The sequence below is a fragment of the Echinops telfairi genome, unplaced genomic scaffold, assembly GCF_000313985.2.
Source record: "Echinops telfairi isolate 266 unplaced genomic scaffold, ASM31398v2 ScPeMD7_9;HRSCAF=40, whole genome shotgun sequence".
NCBI classification, from domain to species: domain Eukaryota; kingdom Metazoa; phylum Chordata; class Mammalia; order Afrosoricida; family Tenrecidae; genus Echinops; species Echinops telfairi.
Genome location: NW_022103906.1, coordinates 96,793,428 through 96,808,042, shown reverse-complemented (window position 1 = coordinate 96,808,042; position 14,615 = coordinate 96,793,428).

Genomic DNA, 14,615 nt, shown 5'->3' with positions numbered 1-14,615 from the left:
GCATCACACCTAGAAACGATACTTTTTTTGAATCTTCATATGTTTCACATATCATAGCATTTGCCAATGTATAGGCACAGAGAAATGTTCCTAGCTTATTTAGAAACGTGCAACCATCGCTTGTAGAACATTCTTGTGACTCCAACTGAGAAGCTCCCTGTTCCTTAGCAGGCAGTCACGTTTCCTCCTCAGCAGCCGTCCCAGCAGTCCCCACTCACAGAGCGCGTGTGTGACTCGACAGACGGTCCTGTGCCGTCTTCACGATCATTGCTCATTCTGATTCCATTGACGCAACTCTCTTCCTGAGGGTTTCGCGGAAGCAGCACCTGCTCTTTTCTGACGATGTGTAAAAAGTATGCGAGCCGCGCTCCTTTCCCAGGAGCGTTCCGGTTGTGTTTCTTCGGAGACTTATCCGATCATTCTTCTGGCAGGCGGGGTAAAGTACCCTCTTCGTCATCAACACGCAATTCACAGGCATTGATTCTCTGGGCTCTCTACTGCCAGGTGCCGTTGAGTTGGCTCGAATCCGTAGGGACCTATGTGCAGTAGAACAAAGCACTGTCCAGTCCTGCACCAGCCTCACACTTGGTGGGCCCGTTGTTGCAGCCTCTGTGTCAATCCATCTCGTCAGGGTCTTCCTATTTTTCCCTGACCGTGGCAGTTATATAATCTACTGTCAATCTGAACGAAGAGGTACAGTCTAGCCTGTCAATCAGGTCGTAGCCAATGAGCCCTCTGTGAGGGCATGGCCTTCTCCTGAGGATTCTGGGAACTCCTGTCTTCCTCCCTGGAGGTGGGAGACACACCCTCTCTCTCTCAGTCCCTGCCAGACAGTCTTGTTGACAAGCCAAATGGAAACAGGCTGATGGCAGCCAGAGCCTCGGAGCTGGGGGAGCCATATGGAGACCCCTGCAAGCACTGAGATACTTACACCACCACTGGACCCATAGACTTTTCACCTACTGGCCTGGGGTCGCCCTGCATTTGGCATTATTGCGTGCGTTTCATGAGTCTGAAGAGGAATTTGTAGATTGGTATCAGACTTATGGGTTAATACCGGACTTATGGACTTGATATGGAATGGGCTAGGATGCTTTCTTAATGTACAATTACTCTCTATTTAAAGCTCTTTCTTATACTCATATGAGTGTCTACGAATTTGTTTCTCTAATCTACCCAGCCTAACACAGCTTCTTCCCAGAAGAGCCCATCATGGACTTGACCACACCATCATACATTACATCACAGGAGAATCTTGTGTCCCACCCCCTCGCCCCCCAGTTGACATCACAGTGTCCATAGATACCGAGACAAGTCTCGCCATCCTCACTGCTGAGAAGCTCTCTGGGTGCACATCCTTCAAGACCTGCTTGTTTGTTCTGGACGACCATGACACTTGTAATATTCTTTGCCAACACGATGAGTCAAATGGACCAGTCTTCCGTATTCACATCCAAATCTCACACGCACATGGGGTTATTAAAAACGTCATGGCTCAAGTCAGGCGAAGCTTAGTTCTCAAAGTGACATCTTTGCGTGTTAAACAGATCTTGTGCAGCAGATTTGCCCAACGTCAGTAGGTTTCTTGGCTCTGCTTTCATGATGCTGATCTGTGGTAGTCACCTAATCTGGTGTCAATTTAAGGATTAAGAATGTAGGGGTAGAGTCTAGGCTGTCAATCTGGAGATAGCCAATGAGACTTCTGTGGGCATGGCCTTCTCCTGAGAATTCTGGGAAATTTGGTACTTCCTCCTTGGAGGCGGTACTGTCTCCTTGTGCTTCCAGTTCCTATCTGTACTAGTGTATACCTCTCTCTCTCTGCTACTCCCTGAGAGACATTGCAGAAGACAAGCCACATAGATGCAACCAGACCTCGGAAGCCAGAGAAGCCACAGAGAGGCCCCTGCCAGTGCTGAGATGTTTCCAATGACGCTGGATCCAAAGACTTTCTACCCACTGTGATCTTTTGCATTTGATGTCATTGCATGTGTTCTGTGAGTCTGAAGAGGACTTTATAGATTGATATCGGAAATATGGGCTAATATCAGACTATGGACTTGATCTGGACTGGGCTGGGATATTTTCTCAATGTTCAATTGCTCTTGTATATAAATCTCTTTCTTATACACATATGTGTGTCCATGGATTTGTTTCTCTAGTCTACCCAGACTACCACATGATCCAAGTGAAATAAACTCTTGTTTAAAAGAAATCATTTTATTGGGGGCTCATACAACTCTTATCACAATCCATACATCCATCCATTGTGTCAAGCACATTTGTACATTTGTTGCTATCAGCATTCTCAAAACATTTGCTTTCTACTTGAGCCCTTGGTATCAGCTCATTTTTCTCCCTTCCCTCCCTGACCCCCTCTCCCTCATGAACCCTTGATAATTTATAAATTATTATTATTTTGTCCTATCTTACACTGTCCGACATCTCCCTTCACCCACTTTTCTGTTGTCCATCCCCCAGGGGAGGAGGTTATATGTAGATCCTTGTAATCAGGTCCCCTTTTCCACCTCACCCTCCCTCACCCTCTAGTATAGCCACTCTCAGCACTGGTCCTAAAGGGATCATCTGTCCTGGATTCCCTGTGTTTCCAGTTCCTATCTGTACCAGTGTACATCCTCTGGTCTAGCCAGGTTTGTAAGGTAGAATTGGGATCATGATAGTTGGTGGGGGGGCATTAAAGAACTAGAGGAAAGTTGTATGTTTCATCGTTGCTACACTGCACCCTGACTGTTTTGTCTCCTCCCTGCGACCCTTCTGTAAGGGGATGTCCAGTTGCCTACAGATGGGTCTTGGGTCCCCAATCTGCACTCTCCCTCATTCACAATGATTTGGGGTTTTTTTGTTCTTTGATGCCTGACGCCTATCCCTCCGACATTTCATGATCACACAGGCTGTGTGCTTCTTCTATTTGGGCTTTGCTGCTTCTGAGCTAGATGGCCGCTTGTTTACCTTTAAGTCTTTAAGACCCCAGACACTATATCTTTTGATAGCCGGGCTCCATCAGCTTTCTTCATCACATTTGTTTATGCACCCGCTGTCTTCAGGATCATGCCAGGAATGTGAGTGTCATGGAATGGCAGTTTAATAAAACAAAGTGTTCTTGCATTGAGGGAGTACTTGAGTGGAGGCCCAATGTCCATCTGCTACCTTAATACTAAACCTAAAAATATCTGCACATAGATCTATTTCCCCATTGTCATATATCAGTATATTTACATACAGATGCCTTTTTACATGCCCTTTGCCTCCTACTTCTTTCCTCTATTTTGCTTCCTACTTCTTTCCTTTTACTTTCCTCTTGATCCACTATCATGCTCAGCCTTCATTTGGGTTTCAGTAATTCCTCTCAGTTACATTGCCCTTGATCAAGCCCTACCAAGTCTTGATCAAGCCCTGATCCAAGTGAAACAAACGTTTTGACAGCTTGGATCTTGTCACCGTTTATAACAATCTTGTCTTCTGGTTCAGTTGGGAGGATTTTGATTCCTTCTCACTAAACTGTCCCCAGTACTGAGAACTGTAATCTTAGGGACCATGTTGAGCAATGCACGTAGAAAACGTCTTCATTATTCATAAAGTTCTTGGGGACAGTACTGGTCTCCCTACCTGAGATCCCAAACTGGAAGAGCGGGCGTCAAGGCTGAGAGGGAGGATGGACTGGAAGTGGCAAGAGGAAGCAAGGAGGACACTTCCCATGATAGGCCCAGTGCTAGCAAGCATGGGGAGAGAAAACAGTCCCCTTCCCCCCACCCCCCAGGAACATCCTAAGTGGAAGCTGAGTTGAGGTTAGCACAAGAATATGGGGACAAACTCAGAGAAGTTGGGGTACCGGGCATTTTGCCCATGAGGCCATGAACCCCAGAGGGTCTCCTTTTTCATTCCCACTGCCATGGAATTAATTGCAACTCATAGTGATCTTATATAGGGTTTCTGAGGTTGTAAATATGTGAGGTTTTTTCCCTTTTAAACTTTTGTGTTGTGAATCAGGTAGCAGTTATGTGTTGTGTGGCTAACTGGGAGGTCAGCAGTTCAAAACCAACAGCCGCTCCTCGGAGGAAAGATGAAGCTCCCGACTCCTGTAAAGAGTTGCAGTCTCAGAAACCCACAGGTTGTGCTCTAGGGCCACTAGGAGTCAGAATGGTTGCCACTGGGAAAACACCAAAGTCTCTTTCACTGGGGATGACAGTTATGTTTTGATTTTAAAAAAGTAACAACGGTCTCATGCAGTATTTGTCCTGTGTGTTTTTGTTGTTGTTGGGTGCCATTGAATTGGTTCTGACCCACTGCAGCCTTACGCACAACAGAATGAAATGCTTTTTGGTCCTGCACCATCCTCACAATTGTTCCTATTGTTGAAGCTACTGTGTCATCCCATCGTGTTGAAGGCCTTCCTCTGTCCACTTTACCAAGCATGATGTGTCTCCCGAGGAACTGGTCTTTCCTGACAACATGTTCACAGTTTGTGAGAAGTCTCACCATCCTTGTCTCTAAGGAGGACTCTGGTTGTACTTCTTCCAAGACAAACGTCCTTGTCTTTTCGGCAGTCCATGGTACTTTCAGTAGTCTTCTCCAGCACCACAATTCAAATGCATCCATTCTTCAGTCTTCCTCATTGAATGTCCAACTTCACATGCATGTGAGGCAACTGAAAATAACATGGCTTGAGTCAGGCTCACCTTAGTGCACAAAGTAGCATCCTTGCTTTTCAACTCTCTAAAGCAGTCTTGTTCAGCAGATTTACCCAGTGCAAGGTCTTTTGATCTCTTGACTGCTGCTTCCATGATCGTTAATTGTGCATTCAAGTAAGACAAAAATCTCTGCCAACTTCCATCTTTTCTCCATTGGTCATGATGTCCAGTTGTGAGGATTTTCTTTGCATTGAGTTGTAGCCCATAATGAAGGCTATAATCCTTGATCTTCATCAGCAGGTGCTTCAACTCCTCCTCACTTTCAGCAAGCAAGGTTGCGTATTCTCCATATCACAGCTCAATAAGCCTTCCTTATAATAATAGCCTTTCTCCAATCCTGATGCCACATTCTTCTTCATATTAGCCATACATGACGCTTCTCTGATGATTAGCTCAGCATGCAGATTGAACAAGTGTGGCAAGAGGATACAACTGGGCATACACCTTTTATGTTTTTATTTTATTCTAATCATTTTATTGGGGGATCATACAGCTCTTATCACAATTTATACATACATCCATTGTGTCAAGAACATTTGTATATTTGTTGCCATCATCATTCTCTAAACATTTTCTTTCTACTTGAGCCCTTGGTATCAGCGCCTCATTTTCCCCCTCCCGCCTTCACCCTACCGCCCTCATGAATCCTTGATAATTTATAAATTACTATAATTTTTTCATGTCTTACACTAACTGCTGTCTCCTTTCAGCCAATTTTCTGTTGTCCATCCTCCTGGGAGGGGGTTACAGGTAAATTATTGTGATCCACTACTCCTTTCTACTCCACTTTACCCTTACCCTCCTGGTATTGCTACTCTCATTATTGGTCCTGAAGGACTTATCTGTCTTAGATTCCCTGTGTTTCCACCTCTTATCTGTACCCATGTACATGCTCTGGTCTAGCCGGACTTGTAAGGTGGAATTGGGATGATGATAGTTGGCGGGTGGGGAGGAAGCATTAAATAATAGAGGAAAGTTGTATGTTTCATCGGTAATATACTGCACCCTGAATGGCTCATCTCTTCCTTGAGACCCTTCTGAAAGGGGATGTCCAATTATCTACAGATGGGCTTTGGGTCTCCACTCCCCCTCATTCACAATGATATGATTTTTTGTTCTGGGTCTTTGATGCCTGATACCTGATCCCATCGGTTGTTAGAACAGAGTGTTCTTGCACTGAGGGAGGGCATGAGCAGTGTCCAAAAGTCTGTCCACTACCTCTGTGCATTGCCTTATAAACATATGTACATAGGCCAATACCTCTACTTTTATGAATGAATGCATTTACATATGTACACACCTACCCTTCTTCCACCTCTTAGTAATTCCTCTCAACTAGATTGCTGTTGCTCAAACACCCCCAGAATCTATCTATTTCTATCTATCTATCTATCTATCTATCTATCTATCTATCTATCTATCTACCTATCGTTCCTTTACAGTTCCCAGAAATCTAGAATAAGCCTGCTATGTAGAAGACATGCTAAAATTATATAATGAATCAATCAAGTGCTGGTGACACAAACAAACCAAAAACACTTTCTTCTATGTTTCTCATGGAGTCCCTGGGTGGTGCCAATGGTAAACACTTGACTATGAACCAAGTTTGGTGGCTCGAACTCATCTAGAAGAGCCTAGGGGGAAAGGCCTGGTGATCTGTTCCCCAAAGACCACAGCCTTGAAACCCCGATGGAGTGCAGATCCACTCGATCGACATGAGGTCACCACAAGTCAGGGTCAACTCGAAGGCATCTGTTTTGGTTTAGGGAGTTTCATGACATCCTATAAAGACATGACTAGACCGTTTCTACCTGTTTCCTACATTAAGTAGCTTTGTAACACTCAGCCCCAAGCACTCTGTACAGGTCCTACCTCCAGGACACATGCAAGGGCTTCAGAAAGTTCGCGTGAAAGTGGAGCTGAAAACCAATGAACTAGGTCCAAGAGCTGTGACCAGTCATCTAACATGCACCTATCGGTCCCACCTCATCCAGAGCAGAGAAGAGTGACAAAAACGGAAACACCAGGAAACGATGCATCCGATGGACAGCTGGATCCTATGAACATCAGTTTCCAAGGGTTAAAACCAGAACAACTGGCTGGTGCCCGGCTACCACTACCAAGTGCTCTGAAAGGGTCGTTTTAGAAGGTCCTGGACAGAGGGGGAGGACAAGGTGGCAGAGAACTCAGAACCATAGACAAGGTCAGGCTCACTGGTCTGATTGAGACTAAGGGGACCCAGAGTATACAGTTCTCCCCCTTCACATCTGGAACTGAATTCACCCTTTGTTAGCATAATCAGCCATTCCATGTATAAAAGACAGCCGTTCCCCAAGGACGAAGTTCAGAGGGTTAAGAACAGAGGAGGAATGAGCACAGGAAAAACAGGGAGGAGGTGGGATGAGGCCATTGGAGATCGCAATGGATTCAGGAGATTGCAATGGATGAGTTGAATCAGGACTTGTATAAATTGTTGGATATAAAACTCCGGTCTGCTCTGTAAATCACCTAATTCACAATAGAGTTTAAGGCGGGGGGTGGGGGGTGGGGGAGCAAGAAAGATAGTGTGTGTTTTTTTTACGAATATGTTGAAGGCCCCTCGTATTTTAAATCTGTCTACCCAGTCACCTCCCGGGCCACGATCAAGTCACTGTCCACGGTCCAGATTGACGATGTGTAATGTATCCGCTCATCTCCCTGGCCTCCTCAAACATTGCTCGTTTACTGATGCTCTCAAAATAGCCCTTGTCCTGGCCTCCCGATCGCTGTGGTCCGGTCTTAACTTCGTCCATTCAGGAGACTGGGGACTGCACTGCTGTCTGGTGAGGAGTCCTAGTGGAAAACCATTACCATGGCCAAGGAGTTAGTTCTGACCCGTGGGGTCCTCCGTGTGCTTCTGAGCAGACCTGCGCCCTGTGGGATCTTCTTAAGTGGATGATCAGGTAACTGCGAACAAATCATTTATGCCACCTATGGAGACTGGTGCGGAACTGTTATTGTTGTTGTTAGGTGCTGTTGAGTCATTTCTGACCCATAGAGATGCTGTGCACAACAGAACGAAACACTGCCCAGTCCTGCGCCCTCCACACAGCTGTTCCTCTGCTGAGCCCGTTGTCGCAGCCACTGTGTCCACCTGTCTTGTCGAGGGCCGCCTTCTTGTTTGCTGCCCCTTCTCTTTACCCCAGGGATTGGTCTCTCCTGATAACATGTCCAAAGTATGTAAGATTCTCCATTCTTGTCTCTAAAGGGCACTCTGGCTGTACTTCTTCCAAGACAGATTTGGCTAGGCTTAGTAATGATTTGACTTAGCAATTTCGAAACTACTTCCTGGTGTGTGTTTGGCTTGAGCAAATAAATAATAGAAGCCAATTTTCTCCCATATGGGAAGAGAGTTACACACTTGCAAAAGGAGATGGCAGGACTAACCTTTGTGGTGGTGGATTTGAACAGGACGCATCAGTGAGTTACTCTGGGTAGACTAGAGAAACAAAATTCATAGACACTCATATTTTATAAGAGATGGTTTTATAGAGAGGGTAAGCGTACATTAAGAAAGCATCCCAACCCAGTGCTGTCCAACCCATAAGTCTGACATTATTAGCCCATATGTCCAACACCGATCTACAAAGTCCTCCTCAATCTCACAAAAGACACACAATGATGCCGCCTGCAGGGGAAAAGCTGAAGCAGTGAGCGTGTAAGCATCTCCACGCGGCTGCTCCAGCCCCCAGGGCTGCATCAGAGCAGGTCCATGTGGCTTCTCCTCAGGGACGTCTCACAGAAAGTGAGCCTGGCCAGCTGAGGCAGAGAACTGGCTAAGGCAGCCACACACTGCTCTGACCATCAGAGAAAAGAGACAAGAAAGGTGCGGCTCTCCGAGTCATTTATCTCTCTGCCCTTCAATGAACCCCACATATGTTCACTGGCCAGGGTGGCACAATAAACCGAACTGTCACAATCCATATGAGCTCATAGCTCTTAAATGTATGGATACATATTTATGCCCTGGTTCCGTTGCTGATGGAGCATAAAACTAATGACTCTCCAGGAGTACTAACATATCAATAGCTCAAATTTTGGTTTCTAAATACCATTTTCCACTAAAGGATTTTCAGTGGGAGAATATGTGGTTTCAAGGTTAGAGTGGGCAATGGTAAAAGAACATGGGGAAAAAAATAACATGGAGTCTTCAACTTATGCTCAAATGATTCTTCTTCTTCTCAATAATACTCAAGTGTGCATGTGCTGGTAGCACATTATATATACAGAAAGGAGCCCTAGAGGCACTGTCCGCTAAGTGTTGAACTGTGAGTTGCCAGGTCAGTGGTTCAAACCCCCAAGGTACTCCAAGGGAGAAAGACAAGCTTACCTGCTCCTGTGAAGATTCACAGCCTCTAGCAAAGTTCACAAAAACAGAATACAACAAATGTCGCAGGCTGCGGAGAGCTTGAAACGTTCGCACACTGCTGGTGGGACTGTCCAGCACTCTCACCACCGTGGAAAGCAATGTGGCACTTCCTCAGATCATTGGGAACAGGAATATCATATGACCCGGCCATCATGCTACTTGGTGTATACCCCACAGAAGCAAAAAACGTAGCACGAACAGCCATATGCACACCCATGTTCACCCACCACAGCACCATTCACAATAGCAGGAAAATAGCAAGAACCCAAATGCCCACCCCAGGGAGAATGGATTACAAACTCTGGTACATTAAGGAAGCATGAGGAAACAGTGGAGTGACTTTGGACATGGATGGATTTCGAGGACAGTCTGCTGAGTCAAGTTAGTCGAACACAAAACCGATCGAAATCTTTCAGCGAGCAGATGAAGCACAGAAAGCACTGACTTTTCTACGCCAGGGAATTTGGAAGACAGCTACTTGGCCAACTGACGGGAAGGGATCCCTGTTTGTACACATTCCAAGGAAAGGTGACCCATAGGGCACTCAGATTATAGAACAAGATCATTGACATCACATGCAAATAAAATTTTGCTGAAGAGCATCCAACAATAATTGCAGCAGTACATTCACAGGGGTCAGGCCGGAGGTTCAGATCAGATTCAGGAGAGGATGTGGAACAAAGGATATCATTGCTGATGCCAGGTGGATCTTGCTTAAAAGCTGAGAATACCCGAAAGCGGTCTACTTTTGTTTGATTGACTATGTCAAAGCATTTGACTGTGCAGATCATGAGAAACTATAGATAGCCGTGACAAGAATGGGAATTCCAGACACTTCACTCAGCTCACGTGGAACTTGTACATGGATCAAGAGCCAGTGGTGCAATAGAACAAAGGAATACTGCCTGGTTTAAAATCATTCAAGGTCCAGGGAACACCAAAAATAGACTTGGGGCCAGGGCGTGGCACCCCATCAGAGTTGACCACAAAACACTCCTAAAGGTCAACAAATAGACATGGAATTATTTATAGGCTTTTCTTTTTTGTCATTTTTTGTTGTTATTGCTGTTTTGTTTTCTTTTGTTGCTTTGTTTTGCTCTGTCTTGTTTTTGCGCATGTTATTATCTCTGCAGGTCTATCTAAATAAGACAGGTGAGATAAACAATTTGGGGGAGAAAACAATGGGACCAAGGGTTGCAGGGGACATGGGAGAGGGGGAGGCAGGGCAAAGGAAGTGGGTGTTAACAAACTCAGGGACAAGGGAATAACAAGTGATCCAAAATTGATGGCAAGGAGGTTGTAGGAGGCCTGGTAGGGCTTGATCAAGGGCAGTGTAACCAAGAGAAATTACTGAAACCCAAATGAAGGCTGAGCATGATAGTGGGATAAGAGGAAAGTAAAAGGAAATAGAGGAAAGAACTAGGAGGCAAAGGGCATTTATAGAGGTCTAAATACAGGCATGTACATCTGTAAATATATTTATATATGATGATGGGGAAGTAGATCTATGTGCAGATATTTATAGGTTTAGTATTAAGGTAGCAGATGGACATTGGGCCTCCACTCAAGTACTCCCTCAATGCAAGAACACTTTGCTCTGTTAAACTGGCATTCTGTGATGCTCACCTTCCCAACACAATCGCTGAAGACAAATGGGTGCATAAGAAAATGTGGTGAAGAAATCTGATGGTTCCCGGTGATCAAAATATACAGCATCTGGGGTCTAAAAGCTTGAAGATAACAAGGCAGCCATCTAGCAGAGAAGCAACAAAGCCCACATGGAAAAAGCACACCACCCTGTGTGATCACGAGGTGCCGAAGGGATCAAGTATCAGGCATCAGAAGACCCAAAGCAAACAAACAAACAAAACACATTGTTGAGTATGAGGTGGGTCAGAGCAGAGATCCAAAACCTATCTGCAGACAATGGGACATCCCCTCATGGAAGGGTCATAAGGAAGGGATGAGTCACCCATAACGCAGTATAGCACTGATGAAACATACAATATTCCTCTGGTTCCTTTAGGCTTCCTCACTCGCCACTATTATGACCCCAGTCCTACCTTCCACTGCGGGCCAGACTGGAGCATGTGCACAGGTACAGATAAGACATAAGAGCTCACAACACACAGAATCCAGAAACAGGAATGGGAGTAGTGATACCAGAAGGGTAGGGGGAATGTGGGGAGAGGAAAGGAGAAAGGGGGAACCAATCTCAATGATCAACACATAACCACACAGCTCCACCCCCAGGGGGACGAACACAGAAACCATGGGGGAAGGGAGACGGTGGTTGGTGTAAGATATGAAAATAATAATAATTGATGATATCAAGGAGTCACAAGGGTCGGGGGAGGGAGGGAAAAAACAGGAGCTGATACTAAGGGCTCAATAGAAAGTAAATGTTTAGAAAATAATGATGGCAATATATCCACAAACATGCTTGATACAACTGATGCATGGATTATTATAAGAGCTGTAAGAACCCCCAATAAAATGATCTTTGAATTTAAAAAAAAGGGTCAGGCAGGAAAAACGTAATTCAAGGCACTTAAAATCCAGTAGGAGAAAAGCCACAAATAGCGAACCACAAAACAAGGTTGAATAATTTGAAATGAAACTATGTAGCTGATTAAAAAAATAAAATTCTCCAATATTGTGTTAAACAATTGGCTTCATAAAGTAAGCATTGGTCCTGATTTGCCTTTTTAAGAGCAAAGAGTGGGAATGATCAATTGCTAAACTGCTCATGAGGACAAGAGAAAGGAAACATGTAATCATTTTCCTTTGTTTTATTCATATGATGGATTACGCTCAATTTTTTCTACTGTTGAATCATCCTTGCATACCTGGTATGAATCCCCCTTGATCACGACATACTTTTCTTTCAACAGCCTGTTGCACTGTATTGGCTGGAGTCTTGCTGGGACCTTTAGCATCTGTCTTCGTTCAGGCTGTTGTCTGTGAGTTTCTGTTCTGGTGACGCCTCTCCCTGGGGTTTGGTATCTGGGCTACGCTCACTTCTTAAGATGTGTTTGAGAGTTGCTGTCTGGCCCAAGTCCGGAGCAGCTTGAGTAGGATTGGAGTGGACTTCCTGGGATGCATGGGAGAAGTCCCCAGTGCACGCCTCTGCTCGTGGAGATTTTGGGGCTGTTGTGAGGTTTTCCATCGCCCGATCTCTTTCTTATTTTGTTATGATTCTGTTAGGCTTTTCTATGTCAGCCTGTACTGATTGAGGTAGTTAGTATGATTGTAGAAATGTGTCCATGTCTTCTAGGTTTTCAAATTTGGTACTGTGTTATTTTTCAGTTTCGGTTGGGATGTTGCCCATTTCATTTCTTATTTGTGACACTTGCATCTTCCCCTTTTTCCACATGGTGAAGTTTCCCAGTGGTTTGTTAATTTTGTTAACCTCTTAAAGACTAAACTTGGCGTTGACACTTTTCTGCTGTTCTTTTATTTGTTTGTTTTGGCTCTAATCTCTGTGATTTCTTTTCTCCTGGTGGCGGAAGGCTTGCTTTGCTGTTCCTGCTTTAGTTGTTGAAGATGTTGGGGAAGGTGCGGATTTTGGCTCTTTCTGCATTTTTGCTGTGTGCGTTTATTGCTCGAATTGCCCTCGGAATGCGGTTTTTGCTGTGTCTGAAAGGTAGTGGTGTTGTGGTTTGTTCTCATTTGTTTCAAGAAATTAAAAATATGAATTCCTTATTTCTTTAATTACTGCTTAGTTTTCAACCAGGGCACTGTTCAGTTTCCATGCATTCCCCTTCACCCCCTTCCTTGACTGTTCTTTGTTGATTTCTAAGTTTATAGCATTGTGATTTGAGAAAATGGCTTATAATATCTTGATGGTATTAAATAGATTAAAGCTTGCTTTCTGGCCTAACATATGATCGATTCAAGCGAATGTTACATATAACTTCTTTCAAAATTGGAATCCTCATTTTGGATTTTCTGTTTAAAAATCTATGACCATTTTCTATGTTATTTAACATTCCTCAGATACATGTTTGAGGGACAGCATGATTGTACCATTGGACAGTTGCCTAGTCTCCATCTGTGGGTATGTATGCTATCTCCAATTTTCAGTCATATATATATAACTGAATGACTATGGAAGTCAGTCACGTATAGCATAGATACCCAATATTAATATGCACAGTGACATAACTTAATGACCCTTTCAAAACACCTGAACCAGGCTAGATTTACAACAAACCCCACTCCGCTGCTGCTGATTCTGGAGTTAGTCTCTAGCACTCAGGTCTTTTGCTTCAGGTGCAATAGTCCAAAAAAAACACCCGCTGACATTGACTTAGCACCAAGAACTTGACAGCAAACAGAGTTGATGCTGCGGTCCCTGCCCTCAAGAACCTCTTGTTGATTTTCACTCAAGGTGACCCGGTGTGTAACAGAGTAGAACTGCCCCTTGGCGTGTTCTTGGTGGCAATCCTGACAGAAGCAAATCCTCAAAAATTCCCTCCATGATGCCACAGGGGCCTTTGAACTGCCAACCTTTGGGCCAGTGAGTACCTGAGGCTACACTCTTTGTGACACCCGGGGACCTTTATAAACCTAGAAAAGGTCATCATGCTTGTTAAAGGATCAGTCATTAATGCGGAATGACTTCAACAAGAGGAAGGGCTTCAACAAGACGGTTGACACGGGGGCTGCAACAATGGGCTCAAACACAGTTGTGAGGATGCTGCAGGACCGCGCAGGATCTCATCCCGCTGGACATCGTGTCCCTGTGAGTCGGCGCCTGACAACAACCATCTAGAGCAAAACCAAAACAGAATTGGGAACACATAAAAGTGTACTAGAGCTAGGCCAGTAGACATTTCCCATTTTACTGTAACTCTCTAGTTCGGCCTCGAAACTCCCGCTTTGTAAATGAGTGAACGTGGGCTCAGAGGTGGGTATCTTGGGAAGGCACAGCTGCTGAGTGGCAGAACTGGGGTTTGAGGTGAGACCTGCGGGGCTCAGATCTCCACGGCTAGAGGAGAAGTCAGGTGGGGAGGGGACATTCCACTACAGCTCAAAGACTCTTCCCAAAGCAGCTGCTGAGCTTCATTTCCATGCCCCCTTCCCTACCCTGGGCCCAGAACTGCAATCTTCCAGAGGCCAGGGGCTGCCTCTGCTCCCGGTGGGGCAGAGAGTTGACACACTGGAAGTGAATAGATGCCTAGATGACCCATGTGTCAAATAGTTACAGTAGGGCAGAACCAGGTGGTTACAGACTGAGTTGTCTTAATCCCCATACTTGTGGTTATCATCTCATTTAGGAATGGGTTTTCTTTGTCAACTTAATTAGGTAGGATTAGGGTAGGGTGTGCTTTAAAATCAATCTCTTTGGGGAGTTTTATTTATTTATTTATTTTAATCGCTTTATTAGGGGCTCATACGACTCTTATCACAATCCATACATACATCAATTGTGTAAAGCACATTTGTACATTCATTGCCCTCATCATTCTCAAAACATTTGCTCTCTACTTAAGCCC